Here is a 16,077-nt window from a genome sequence, read left to right as displayed (position 1 = left end):
TAGTCTGTTAAAATAATTCTTTTTTGATAAACTTTTTACTACTGAAAAAGTTTAAAACAGCTTTAAGCAACATTTTCCACATTTTCTTTGTAAACATATTACAATCATTCCATATTACTGCTTAACAATAGTTGCAGATAACACTAGTTGGGAGATGATATTCCCAACATGTTGCACTGTCATGGTTAAATCGTATGTGGTTACATAAATATTCCCTCCTCCAAAAAAGCTTGGATTATCTCTATGCTTTTACTTTTACCTCTTTTGGAATTGCTGTGATCAAAATAAATTTATCCTTGATTGTCCAACCTTCACCTAATGAATTTTTCCACACTTATCAAGAATGGTCATTCAACAGCAATAAACATCAGTCTCCTTTCAAGTTTGACCCTGAGGTTGTCAGAACCTTTCTGGATGAGACAAAAAAAATCTTGTAAAGATTTACACTCCATGGACAAGTTTATTGAGAAACCAAAGCCACCTTTGCAGTACCAAAAGGAGAAATAAGGGGAGGGATTATTAGAGGAATAATAAGATGATAAGAATTATATTAAACATTATGTGTTTATATTATTCTTTTATTTAACAAGACCATCTAAAAGTCAAATCAGTTTAATTCAGGGTTTTGTCATATCTTTTAGTGGAAGCTTTTAGTTTCTTGTATGGAAACAAATAACATATTTTCAAAGTCTTATTCATCCAAATGTATTATAACTCGCATTCCCATTAAGAAATGAAGACATACAATATTACTGAAAATTATAAAATCTCAAAACTAGATGGAGTCTGAGAGTACACAAAGTATTTTTATATCAAAAATTCCCCATTGGCAAAATCTCAAAATACATGTCATCTAGCCTTTTCTTGAAGATCTAAGTATATGCTGCTTTGTATTGAACACATGGAAATATTTATTTAGGAAATAGCCAAAGAACATGGAAAGGATATCTTAATTCTCTCACCTGACCAGTTTCCAGTATTTCCTGAAATGAATCACCTTTTTAAAAAAAGAGAAATTCCATCCACTGGAATGTAATTAATTTCAATAAAATTTATCAAATTTTATAAGGATTTGTATACATGCAATTATTATATACACATACGTAACACATAGCTCTGACTAAGTCATTCCTTGATAGATATGTGAGCAAAGGATATGAAAAACAAAACAAATTTCTCCAAAGAATTGCAAGGTATTCACAACCACTTGAAGAAATCCTCCAGATCACTAGTAATGAGAGAAATTCAAATGAAAATAATCCTGATGCTTCTTCAACCAAGGTGCAAATTTTTAAACAGCACAAAAACCAAAAACATAACCAAAGTTGTAGAAGATGTCAGATGATAAGCAGACTAATATATTGTTGGAGAAGCTGAGAAATGATATATCAGTTTTGAAAAGCAATTTTAGATCAACCAAATAAAATTTTTTAAATGATCACGTGCTTTGAACCACAGACACAATCTTGTCTCATGCTTGTACTTCCAGGAACCATTAAATAAAAAGAAGTACCCTTATGCTACAGAATATTTATAGCTGCACTTTTTGAGATAGCAAAGAGTTCAAAACAAAATAGAGCTATAAGGATTGGGGAATAACCAAACAAATAATGAATTACTACTATGCTGTAAAAAATTATGTGTGTGTTGAATACCTAGAAGTATTGAAAGTTCTACATGAACAAATACAGAGTGAAATTGGAAGAGGAAACAAGACAATATACACAGTAACAAGAGCAATGTAAATTGAAGGAACACTCCCCCACACGCATACACACACAATGTGAACGTAACAGAATTATAATGATTAAACATGATCCAGGCAGAGGCAATTTGGTGGAAAAGACGCAGGAACCTAGACAATCTCTCAAAATTTCCTTCCAAAAATATTAATTTTATACCTCAAATTGAATTCTGGAGAAACATAGCCAAAAATAGGCTGTGGTGAAACATTTACAGTAAACTTGCATGCAACGGTAATGCCGGTAACAGTAGCTTCAAGGGTTCATCCCAGATGTATTAAGGAGACTAGGCAATCGATCAGAAAGAGCTTACAGGGAACACTGAGCTGATATTGGGTGAAGGAACAAGCACTATTGAAAATTCTATTGGCCACTCACAATTCTAGGTTGCACTTCCATGGTTCAGTGTAGAGCTTGTTATCAGTGTCAAAGGAACAAGGGTCCTGTTAACAGTTCCACGAGAGATGAACACTAGCATTTGTAGCTGCTAGGGAGAAGAGGCCCTTCCTGGGAAATTAATGGAGCAAAGATGTGGAGAGCAGTGGCCACACTTCTCTCAGGATCACACAACTTTAGAACCACCAAAACTTGTAGACCTGTGGAACTAGTTCTGAAAACAGCAGCAGAAAAAACTCTGAACCTTGGGATAATACTTTCCCAACAGTAGGTGAGCAGAATCCCACACTAGCATGAATTTAAAGTAAAGAAATAGATTTGGGGGAAAAAAGTAAAGAAGAATAAAAGAAAAGAAATTAACCACGAAATTCTATTACTGTGTCAGGGAAGACTAAGAAAAAATTTTAAAAGACAAGACTATAACAAAAGCTAAAAGATAAGCCACAAAAATGCAAATTAAAAATAAGCCTAACTAGAATTCCTGGAAGACCTAAACAAAGACAGATAAGGATTATAGAGGAAAATTGGAAAAGGAAATGAGAGTGATGCAAGGAAATTATGAAAATATAATTAATAGCTTTTAAACAGTACAAAAATACTGAAGAAAATAATATTATAAAATAATTGGCCAAGTAGAAAAGAGGCTCATTAATTTGCTGAAGAAAATAACTCCTTTAAAAGTAAAATTGACCAAATGGAAAGAAAATATAAGAAAATATAACTGAAATATAATTTCTTAAAAATTGGGCAAGTAGAAGTTAATGACTCCATGAACCATCAAGAAACAATGAAAGTAACAAGAAAATGAAAAAGAAGAAAATGTGAAATATCTCATTGTAAAAAATAAACTGACACGGAAAGTAGATAGTGATACTTTAAGAATTATTGAACTATGTAAAAGCCATGATCAAAAGAAAAGTCTGGAATTCATATTTCAAGAAATGATTAAGAAAAATCTGCCCTGATTTCTTAGATCCAGAGGGCTAAATGGAAATTGAATAAATCCTCTGATCACCTCCTGAACTAGGTCCTAAAATGAAAACTCCCCAGAATTTTATAGCTAAATTCCTTAGCCCCCAGGTCAAGGAGAATGGATTTGCAAGCAATTAGAAAAAAAATCACACGTCATGTAGACACAGTCAGGATATCAGCTTTTTTTAGCAGCTTCCGAGTTAAAACTGCAGAGGGCTATTTATATCCTGCAAGGCAAAGGAGCTACAATTGCAAACACAAACAAACTCCCCAGCAAAACTGAGTACAGTCCTTCAGGAATTAATGAATATTTAATGAAATAAAAAAAAATCTTTTGAGTATTACTGATTAAAACACCAGAGCTAAATAGAAAATTTGACATACACACACAAAATTCAGAGAAACATAAAAGAACAACATGAAAAAGAAATCATAAGGTAATAACGTTAAACTCTTTATCTTCATCTATGTAACTCCTAAGAACTTCATCATTATTAAATCAGTTAGAAGGAGTCTCTATAACAGAGGGCTTAGATTTGAAATACTTACATTGGGATGATCTAAAAAAAATGAACAGGTAAGAAGGAGGAGTGCTCTAGGAGAAGAGGGAAGGGAGAATAAGAATGGCAGAAACTATTTCACAGAACACAGGTGTGCAACGAAGAGCTTTTACAGTAGTTGAGAAAATGGGGGAGAGGTGCTAGGCAACAATTAAAACTCACTCTCATTGGAATTAGTTCAAAGATGGAAGAATGTAAATCCACACTCAGCTGTGTATAGAAATCTATCTTACTTAGCAAAAAGGTAGGAGGGGGAAAGTTAAGAGAAAGAGGAATGCTAATAAAAGGGAAAACACCCTAAGGGATATAGTGTTCAGAAGAAAAACAGAATTCTGAGGAGGGATAGGATAAAAAAAGTTAGAGAGAGATAAACAGAAGAAAGTAAGTGAAGGGGAATACACAGTAATCATAAATGTGAAAGTGAATGGCATGAATTCACCAATAAAGAGGAAGAAGTGAGAAGAATGGATAAGAAAACAGAATACAACACATATTATTTACAGGAGACTCACTTGAAACAAAAAGACACTAATGGTATTAAAATAAGGGACTGCAGTAGAGTCCATTTTGCTTCACCTGAAGGAAAAAAGAAAGGAACAGTAGCAATCATTATCTCACAGAAAAGAAAAGAAAAAATATACCCTTTATTAAAAGAGGCATTCAGTGACCATAGACAAGAGTGTAATTCAAAAAAAGAAAAGAAAAGAAATTTCTTTGATAAAGCTTTAATTTCTCTAATATATATGGAACTGACTCAAATTTTTAAAAAGTGAGTCATTGCCCATTAATAGTCAAAGGATGTGAACAGGCAGGTTTCTGAAAAAGCAATCAAAATCATCTATATTTATGGGAAAATGCTCTAAATCACTATTGATCAGAGAAATTCTAATTAATACAATTCTGATTATAGAAGTGCATTGGATTAATCAGAGAATAGAATGAATCAATGAAGGAAATGCAAATTTATATCTCTGAGATACTACCTTACATTTATGAGATTGATGAACATGAGAGAAAAGGAAAATAACAAAAACTGGAGGGATGTGTGAAAAAAAAAAAAACAGACAGTAATTCATTATTGGTGGATTTATGAACTAGTCCAACTGTTCTGGAGAACAATTTGGAAATATGCCCATAAGGTTAATGAACTGTGCATATCCTTTGACCCAGAAACAGCTCTAATAGGTTTTTATCCTAGAAAGATAAAAAGAAGAACATCTGAATGCACACACACACAATATTTATAGCAGTTCTTTTTTGTGGTGCAAAGAATTGGCAATTGAGAAGATGCTCGTTCATTGGGGATCTGCAGAACAAGTTATGACATATACTTGTGATGGGATATTGTTGTGATATAAGAAATTATGAGGGAGATGGTTGCAGATAAATAAGAAAATCTATATAAACTGATGCGTAGTGAAATGAGCAAAAGTAAGAGATTATTGTACATAGATATAACATTTTAATAATATTCACCTATGAAAGATTTCACTACTCTGATCAATACAATGATTCAAGAAAGCTCCAAAATAATCATGTTGAAAAAAAAATGCCATGCACTAGCAGAGAGAGAACTGATGCACACTGTGTAAATTGAAATAGAATTTTCCACACTATTTTTCTTGTATTTCTTTTCCAAATATGACTTTTACGGAAATGTATTGTGTGTGCCTTCATATGTACCTATTGCATTCCTTTTCAATTGGGTTAAAGAGATGAAGGAAGGGAGAGAATTTGGAATTTGCTTTTTTTTTTTTGAAAAGTGAATGTTAAAATAAATAGATAAATTATTGAGGAACAATTATTTTTTAAATGAAGCATTATCCAAATGAAGAGCATGAGTCAATACACATAACCCAAGCTTTACTACAGATGGAAAAGTCCACAGTGGTTGCATTTCACAAATTTTCAGACTTATTTAATATATTGATTGGTTATGTTGATTTTTTCTTCTTTTTCTGTGCTGTAAGTAATATTTGCTATTATGGGACTTTTCTCTGGGAATGTGTATGGAAATGGGAAAACTATGATGAGGTAAAAGACAGAAGAATTTTTAAGAATGTATTTTAAGAATGTATTAAGCACCTATCTTGTGAAATTCATTGGAGTAACCTCCATAGAAATACAGTTAAGCAAAATATAATCCCTTCCCACGAGGATCTTACATTGTGCTCTTACATTGTGAACATAGCCAAATACAGATTAATTTTGAACTTGGCAAAGAAGAAGCTCAGGCAAAGTACTCCATGGGATTTTGAGGAGGAATACAATATTTTCAGTTGACGGAATCAGGGAAAATTTTCTCAAATTTTCACCTAAACTGAGTCTCAAGGGACTCACAGGATTCTGACTGCTGAGAAAACAGTTTGAAAATAGTATTATTTAATACCCACAAACTTTGAGCAATATAAAGAATACATAATTATATGTAACTTCTCTCTCTCTCTCTCTCTCTCTCTCTCTCTCTCTCTCTCTCTCTCTCTCTCTCTCTCTCTCTCTCTCTCTCTCTCGTTCAGGTAGGTTTTGAATTAGAATTCTTAGGAAGAAAGAGTACAAATACATCCTTGTAGAATTGGTTGCTTCCATCCCATCTCTCCTCTTATTTTTCAATCCTTCTTTTTGTAATATCTAAAATAATAGATTTTTTTTTAATTGATTATTTGTTCCAGCACCCCCAATGGGCAAAAGAGAAGAAAGGAAAAACCTTGCAGCACATGTTTATAATCAAATACAAACTTTTTGTTTGCACGAATATCTCTGGAAAGTTCATGGGAGGTGGGAAGGAATAGAGAAGGACTCTCATGATGAAACATACACGTAGGACCCTTCTTAATAATTTACAACATATCAAATGACAATTTTGTGACAAAATCTGGTGGCTTTTATTCTGTTAATATTTGGAAGCCTGAGATCCAGGAGTGAGTATTGTTTGAAATATTTGAAGCATTTTCCAGAGAAAATTGATATTAGGCTTATTATTTTTGCCCTCCAATGGCAGAAACATAAGGTAAAACTGGAAGCTCTATATTGTGACACAGCATAAGGAAAAATTTGTAACAATCATAAGTGAATAGGAAACCTCAAAAATATTGTGCTCCACAATACTGGAAGAACTTAGGGGGACAGAGATTGGTTGACATATTTGTGAAGGGCATCTCCAAACTTAAGATATTATAGGAGAAATCTAACACAGGATGGTTCTTTAGTAGTTTAATCTTAATCTTGGAATGGAATAAAAAGCTTGTGAAAAATATGCCAATTAATAAAAGGATATTTGCTTAGTTATAAAAGGAAAGATAATCATGGTTATTTACCAGGATATCACAGCTGTTCAGATGGACACAGATCCTGTGCCTGCTTTTCCTACAGTGTTCTGGAGGACAACAATCTGAAAAGAGTTGTGACTTCTCAAGGCATCCAGGCAACCAGCACTTCATCCAGTCTGCCAGGACATTTTAAGAAAAAGAATTAGCCTATCTCAAGTGACACATAGATAGTCCTACCAGAAATGTGGTGTTGGACCAGTTGACTCAAACATCATTCCCATTAAGAGACTCTTGGTTTCGTTGAGGTATCTCTTTTACATTCTCCTTTACTGATATGGACCTTCGCTCAGTTTACAGCTACATTATTGTATTCTTCTCTAATAGTTCTTTAATGTCTTTGCTATTTCCCATATGTTCTTGGCATAATTTAATTAAGGGCCACAATGCTGTGGCTATAGCTCACATTAAATTATTTTCTCCTATGTAAATACTCAGTTTCTTTGTAGGGATAAGAAATGAGAAAAAAAAAAACTTTTTTATTCTAGCCTCAGTACTGAAACATCTACTTGGCTAAAGTGTGAGACATTTTACCAAAATAATGTTCATTTCATTGTCAACAAAGAGAAATTTCAGGAAGAGAATCCTTTTTCTACTTTAAACACATATTAGAGAGTTAAGATTAATATAGTTCTCCAAAATTTATACTTCATCCTGAAAATTAAATTTCACTTTTGATTTGTGTAAGATATTTGTGTGTTCTGAGAAAATTTGGACAATTCAACTCATTACATCTGTTACTGCCTCCTGGATACTTTGAATTTTAGGATGCTTACTAGATATCCAGTTTAACACGTCTGAAAAAGACGTTGGGCATATTAGATTATAGGTCGGTAAACAGGTCAGCCCTGGATAGGTAGACTTGAAAATCACCTGCTTAGATGTTACTACTAAATTCATGGAGGCTGAAGAGGTCACCAAATGAAATAATATGGAGAATGAGAAGTGTTCTGGAGAGAGCTCTATGGACACATACAGTTACAGGATATGACAAAGACAAGAATCCAACAAAGAAGAGTAAGACAGAGCAATAAAATAGGTTCGAAGAGAATCAAGAATGAATGATCCAAAAAGCTTAGAGGGAAGAGCATGCTAAGAAGAGGCTGTTCAATATTGCCAAAGGTTACAAAGCGTTGGGATTGGAAGCTCAATTCCGTGTGGACGGTCTCGGGTGGGTAAAAGTGGGACTTCTAAATCTTAGAGTCTTACGAGGCCCTCCATGAACAGCGGGGATTCGAGAAGGTCAGACTGAGCTAGCTCGGCTAGCTCGGGTATTTCCGCCTCTCCCCGGGAGATACGTGATGGGTGGAGTCTCCCTGCCCTCGAGATTGTCCCGGATTGGAGCACACCTAGTTACCTAACAGCACGGTATTGAGATGCAAACTGTGCGGCTGAAGGTTAAGCAGGATTGAGGAAGCCTGAAAGCTCTCTTAGCACGTGTGGAGCCAAGAGGACAGTAGGCTCCGCTCCTCTTCTTTCCTCTCTCCCCTCCCCCTCTCTCCCTGCTTGTACTTCTACTTCCAATCCCTTAAGATCTTAGCCTCCTTAGGAAATCTCCCCCTCATCCTCCTAAGGAAGACCCCCCTGCACTTGTAACCTAGACCCTGAAATAAAACTCAACCCTTGTTCGACTCTGGAACATCCTTTCTCTCATATGTGCATCCGGCGTGGCCAGCCAAAGACCTCGGAGGTGAGGTAAGAAAGACTCGGGTAGCCCACACAGGCCTCTAGGCCTGGCAGTTGGCACCCCAACAGGGATTGGGAGCGCAGATAATCCTGGGTGTTTTTGGGGAACACCCGGAAGGGGCTGTGAAAGAAGGGAGTCCCGAATCCTAGATTCGGAAGGAGAGAAAGAGTGAGAGAAGCTTCCCACCCCCATGGGAAAAGGGCAGAGATGGGGAATCTATTGCCAGTAATAAAGCCAGAGGAACAGGAGGTCTGGGCTGAGACACTTCACAGGGAATGCAGGGAGGCGGGGGTCACAATAGAGTTAAACGACCTCGGAGAATTTTGTAAGGAAGGGCCAGAGGCCAGGGCGGGATTGGAAAAAGAGTGGAAGCAGAGAGAGGGGAGGGGAGGACCTAGGCAAGCAGAAAGGCAAGCAGAAAGTTAAGGAGCGTAAAGAAAAAATAGGTTCGGAGCTCCATCTAGCGGATGGGAAAGGCGAGGCAGGGGAGAATGTACCGTGTCTTCCCTCTGCGCCTCCTTATAGCACGCTCCATACTGGAGCGGATAGGACTTGCCTTAGCGGTCGCTCAGTACCCCGGCACTGGAAGCTCAAAGAAAGCCAGAGACAAGTGTGGGGAATAGGAGGGTGCCAAAATACCTTAGAGACAATGCACCCAGTAAAGTGGGAGGCAGAGGATCGCCAAGGGACCGTATGGCCGTTGGTGATTCCAGGACTCAGTTTTAACATCTGGGGCAGAGACATTATGAGCCGCCTCGGGATGAGGTTATCAAATTTTTAGTAAGGGCCATTGCTGTTGCTCTGGAGTCCCCACCCTTGAATTGGAAGTCAGACACCCCGATTTGGGTGGAGCAATGGCCCCTGACTCCAGAAAAACTCCAGGCACTACAACTATTGGTTAATGAGCAATTAGAAAAAGGAAATATAGAGCCATCAAAGTCACCCTGGAATGCTCCTGTGTTTGTTATAAAGTAAAAATCCAGGAAATTCAGGGTCCTTACAGATCTAAGGAAGGTAAATCAGTCTCTCATGCCTATGGGAGCCCTGCAACCAGGTCTCCCTTCTCCTAATGCCATCCCGGATGGTTGGTCACTTATAATCATTGACATTCAGGATTGTTTTTTTTCCATTCCTTTAAACAAAGTAGATTGTCCTCGGTTTGCTTTTACAATACCTCACCCCAATAACGAAGGACCTGCAAAGAGGTATCAGTGGAAGGTATTGCCCAAAGGTATGAGTTGCAGCCCCACCATCTGCCAGTGGTATGTTAATCAAGCCTTAGAAAGCCCCAGACAGTAATACCAATGCAAAATCATCCATTATATGGATGACATCCTTATAGCTGCACCTCAGCTCAAGGAACTGGAGAAGTGTTTCCAAGCAGTAGAAAGGAACCTTTTAGGACTAGGATTAGTTATTGCTCCTGAAAAGATACAGAGAGGACCCAATTACAAATATTTGGGATATCAGATACAGGGCACCATCATTCGGCCGGAACCCCCAAAATGGGATATAAAGATCCAAACACTCAATGATGCTCAGAAACTAGTAAGAGCTATCCAATGGATAAGATCAAAGGTGCCTATACCTTTACCTCTCATGCAACCTTTATATTCACTATTGACAGGAGACTCTGCTTTAAATTCCCCACAAACATTGACTCCTGAAGCAGCCAAGGCCATAGAGGCAATAAAAAAACAATTTTTAGAGTCCACCACATTTCGGTGGGATCCAGGAGGAGATTTGGAGGTATCTATTATCTCCACCACACCTCCTTATGCCGTCATACACCAAAAAGAGAAGCCCCTAGAGTGGGTATATTTAAGTAAAACAGGAAGCAGTTTACTAAACAAGTGGGAATTTCTAGGACAGTTAGCACTAGAGGCAGTAAGAAGAGCTACCCACATATACCAAAAACAGCCAATTCTTTATGCTACACTCACCACTAAGGATGTAGAAGAGTTAGCTCAGAATCATGTTTCTTGGGCCACTATACTCCACTGGGCCCAGGTGAAACCAAATTCGACTTTCCTATTCAAAGAATTATTACAGTGGGCCCCAGCACCAGTGAAAAGGTACTTACCAAACCCAGTAGAAGGGCCTAACATTTTTGCAGATGCCACGAAACATCACAAGGCATCTATTTATAATTCGGCCTCCCAAGAGATATATATAGTTAACACACCCTACACCTCTACTCAACACAACGAATTGGAAGCTATAATCCAAGCTCTCCAAATATATAGTGACATACCCATTAACATTATTACTGATAGTCAGTATGCATCTTTATTAATTTCACGGATTGAGGACTCTATTGTAGATTATCGGTCCAATATTTTTTCACAGTGTGAGCGGCTACTGACCACCATTAATAACAGAACACACTCTTTTTATGTTTTACATGTGCGCTCACATACAAATGGCACAGGACCAATTTTTGAAGGAAATCAAATAGCAGACAATTCACTATACCTGGTAGGGCACACTGTGGAACCACAAGAAAGGGCCCAAAAGGCTCATGATAGGTTCCACCTAGCCACAGAAGCCCTCTGCAAATTATATGGGATAACTCAGGAACAGGACAGAAAAATTGTTAAGAGCTGTCTCCAATGTATCCCATTCCACCCATCTCTAGACCAGGGTGTCAATCCTCGTGGCTTGGCACCCAATGAAATTTGGCAAATGGATGTCACCCATCTTAAGGGTCAGTGCATACATGTGACAGTTGACACATGGTCCGGATACCTTATGGTGACTTTACAGCCAGGTGAATCAAGTGCTAAAGTAATTCAACATCTTTGGCACTGTTTTTCTGTTTCAGGCTTACCCTTAGAAATAAAGACAGATAACGGCCCTGCCTATACTTCTCAAACCCTTACACACTTCCTCCGCGATCTAGGGATTCGACATGTTACAGGAATCCCCTATAATCCACAAGGCCAGGCCATAGTGGAAAGGGCCAATCTCACCTTGAAGGCGATCCTCGCTAAACAAAGAAGGGGAAAAGGTCGCCTAACACAATCAGAGCTTGATACAGCTGTGTATACACACAATTTTTTGCATATCTCAAGAAACTCACATACTACTCCAGCTATGAGACATTTTGTGACTTTTCCAAGGCAACCCCACAAGGAAAGTAATACCCAGGCTGGATATAAAGACACATGGGCCATGGTAAAGGATATGGCCTCAGGGAAATGGAAAGGTCCGTATAAGATACTAATATGGGGTCCAGGGTATGTTTGTGTCTCCATAGGAAAAGGTCATGCGTGGATTCCCATTAGAAGGATCCGTAAGTGGGAACCGATGTCAGAGACGGCAGAGACGCAGGAGGCGGAGAGCCCGGAGACCCCGGAGAAGGATCATACACCACCTGAGCCTGCTGCTGACAGCTTCCCATTTAGGCATCTCTTTCCACCGGCTGAAGGACACTTGGGGGGGGAGGAGGTGACCAATTTTCCACCTGTATAGATCCATTTGCAAGATTAAGGGGGGTTGTGACGTGTAAGGCGCCTACACCAGCTGCTTCTCTTAAAATATGCTTTGGGATTAGTTGATTGCACTTCCCCTGTTGTAACTCAGCCATTTAGTTTCATCTTTGTTTTATTTGATGCCTCCTTTTGTCAGTTGTGCTAGCTGCAGATTTCTGTGTGAATGAAGTTTTGTTCTAGGGTACTCATATGCTAAAGGCCTTCCTAATCCACTCAGCCTCCAGCCACTGTTTGCTCTAGAGCCAGGTGCGCTCCGCGCATAACAAAGAAGGGGATATGTTGGGATTGGAAGCTCAATTCCATGTGGATGGTCTCGGGTGGTTAAAAGTGGGACTTCTAAATCTTAGAGTCTTACGAGGCCCTCCATGAACAGCGGGGATTCGAGAAGGTCAGACTGAGCTAGCTCGGCTAGCTCGGGTATTTCCGCCTCTCCCCGGGAGATACGTGATGGGTGGAGTCTCCCTGCCCTCGAGATTGTCCCGGATTGGAGCACACCTAGTTACCTAACAGCACGGTATTGAGATGCAAACTGTGCGGCTGAAGGTTAAGTAGGATTGAGGAAGCCTGAAAGCTCTCTTAGCACGTGTGGAGCCAAGAGGACAGTAGGCTCCGCTCCTCTTCTTTCCTCTCTCCCCTCCCCCTCTCTCCCCGCTTGTACTTCTACTTCCAATCCCTTAAGATCTTAGCCTCCTTAGGAAATCTCCCCCTCTTCCTCCTAAGGAAGACCCCCCTGCACTTGTAACTAGACCCTGAAATAAAGCTCAACCCTTGTTCGACTCTGGAACGTCCTTTCTCTCATATGTGCATCCGGCTTGGCCAGCCGAAGACCTCGGAGGTGAAGTAAGAAAGACTCGGGTAGCCCAGACAGGCCTCTAGGCCTGGCAACAAAGAATGAAAAAAAATAAAGATTGAGAAACTGACCAAGAAATTTACATTTACCCCCTAATTCTTCATAGAGATCATATTTGTGTGAAGTAAATCTTGCAAGTAGAATAGAATATCTGAACAATACTTTTTAAGGTCTTAAATGACAGAATTCATAACACTTTGAAATGTCATGACTGAAATCCAAGCAAAGGATTATCATTATTGTCACTACAATCAATGGTATCTTAACTGAAATGAGAATATCCTATTAAAACTTGTACAGGACTTTATATGATCTAATTTGAGCCTCTTAACAACCTTTTTAAGTATTAACCACAGGAATTATTTCCCAATTTTTACAAATCAGAGGATAAAAATTCTAAGAAGTTAAATGACCTGCCTTTGGTCATATGGCTAGAACATCTCAAATAGACATTTGAATCCAAGTCAGCCACTCAGTTATTTCATCATTTTATCCATCAGGTCGTGCTATAGAAATACTTCGTCCCAACTTAAACTATAAAGCACTCTTTTATTTGTCTTCTCTTATTTAATGAAAGTTGTAGGCTAATCTAAAATGGTTCAGGAAGTCAAGAATATTTTGCACTAGAAAAGGATTCAGTATTTTTTTAAACAATGTCCTTGCCCATGAAAAAGCAGAAGATTTCTTGAAAAATCCCATATTGTATAACTTTCTCTGAATTTCCAAAGGGTCTCAGGTTCTGAGAAGGGATAAATGTAGCTTGAAAAATGAATTTTCCTGGAAATAGATTGAAATTTTAATCACAGGATGAGTGAGAAGGAAGGGTATCTGCTGGAATGTCACTAATTATTTCCAGTGTTCACAATATTTGTTGCTAAAGGCAGGATCAGTGGAAAATAGGTAAGTATTTATTGAGTCTATAAATAATTATTTGAAAGGATTTCTGAAGCCAATAAGAAAGGAAAATTAAATCATCTTTGACTTTCCAGATACAGAAGATCATACAAGGATAGGCAACAAATTTCACCAACTACTTATGATGAGGATGAATTGAAGATACTAAAAGTTTATGAGTATTTCTCCACACAAAGTAGAATACAAAGTAGATATTTCAGATATGATGTATAATTGTAGGCTAATGTAATGAGTATTAAAGTCAATATATTTGAATTAACATCTAGGATAAAATAAGTCTAAGTCACTTAATCTCTCTCAGTCTTTCATAATCTCCTAGATAAAGTTATTAAGAAGGGAATCTAGCCTTTATTCTGATCCTGTCATTTTACAGAAGAGAAAACTGAGACCCATACAGATGAACTGACTTTCCAAAGTCTCCAATTAAGTCAGTAGCTTGGTTCTAAGACCAGAATACTTTCTTCCAGTGAAAGGAATTATGCAAGAATACAATGAGATAATGCATGCATAACACTTTGTCATATTATATTAAACATATAAAACGTTATAATTATTGTCATTATTATTATTTGCCCCATGAAGGAGGGTAGCCATCAAATAGTCATCACCACTGTGGTGGGGTAGAATTGTTTATGTATTAATAACCTATACTGAATGGGGAGGTGGGCAGTATTCAAAAAGGTTGTTAATGGTACAAAGTAAAAAAGAAATTAGTTTACTTGGCCATGTCCTGTTTGTATTAAAACCATGTTTAATTGTCTTTAAGCATTTCATTGCTATTCATTGATTAATTCTTATATAGCCTGTACGACTCTCTGGAGGTTCAGTGCCACATTTCCAAATATCTGGGGAATGTACCTGTATGTCTCACTAGGCACCATAGTCTCAACATATATAAAATTTAACTCATCATCCATCATGAAAATAAGTCCTCTTTTAATTTTCCTGATTTCCAGTAATGATGTCATCATCCTTCCACTCACCGAATTTGTACACCCAGAATGAGGCTCTTCCACTTTTCCTCTTTGCTGTTTTTCATCCCTCATCCCTTTCCTGATAAATTATTAACACACACACACGTATGTATGTATGTATGTATGTATATATTATGTATGCATATATATGTATTATACATTAATTAACCACAAAAAAATGAACATTTCATTTAAGTAGACCAGAAACAGAATTATATGTAAAAATACAAACATTATGTATAGCTTAAATTTTTAAAACAATGTAAAAATTCTTTTCATCTTCCTCAAATCTCCTCTTGCTCTCATTTGCCCCACTCTGTCAGCTGAAAACCCTGCCTTACAGTTTACAGAAAAAAAAAATAGGGGCCATTTTCTGTGAGTTCTCTCTATTACCCTAATCTTCTTCTCTTATCACTCAGGTGCCTCCTGTAACTTTTTCCACCTTAAACTTAGTCTCACATGACGAAGTTCCCTTACTTCTTACAAAGCTTAACCTTTGTACTTATTGAACTTATTCCATTCCATCCTGTCTCCTCCAACAGATTGACTTCTCTGCCATCCCTACACTTTCATTTATCTTCTCTCTCCCTCTATATTGACTCTTTGGCTGCTGCCTACAAACATGCCCATGTCTTCTCTGATCTGAAAAAAAAATTCACTTGATCCTTCTAACCCTACTATCATCTAATATATTCTCTGTCTTTTATAGTTTCCCCATGACCATTTAATTTCTGAGCCTTCCCTCTGTTATTGATTATTTTTTATTCTTTATTTACCTTACTTTGTATATATATTTGCTTGCATGTTGTCTCCACCTTTATTTTTTCTAAGCTCCAGTAAGGTGGGGACTACCTTTTGCCTCTTTTTGAATCTCTAACACTTAGCACAATGCCTGAAACATATGATGTGATGAATAAATATTTATTGATTTCTCTATATTTTTCTTTCAAAGTTGCCTCATTGTCTTTATTTCCTTTTGAACTTCCCTCTGCTATTTGCATTTTGAATGCTTTGAAGATCTTCTTTTTTTCTTAATTTGGAGCAGACACTGCTAGCACTTTCATGATACTTTTCCCTAAGAAACTGAAAGAAAAAGAAAGAAAAAGAAATATTTCCTTCAGAGTAAATAAACATAATCAAAACTAATCCATAAATGTGTAATAG

The sequence above is a fragment of the Notamacropus eugenii genome, chromosome 1 (genome assembly GCF_028372415.1).
Source record: "Notamacropus eugenii isolate mMacEug1 chromosome 1, mMacEug1.pri_v2, whole genome shotgun sequence".
Classification (NCBI taxonomy): Eukaryota; Metazoa; Chordata; class Mammalia; order Diprotodontia; family Macropodidae; genus Notamacropus; species Notamacropus eugenii.
The sequence above is the reverse complement of the archived record's forward strand: the minus strand, read 5'-3'. Positions refer to the sequence as shown.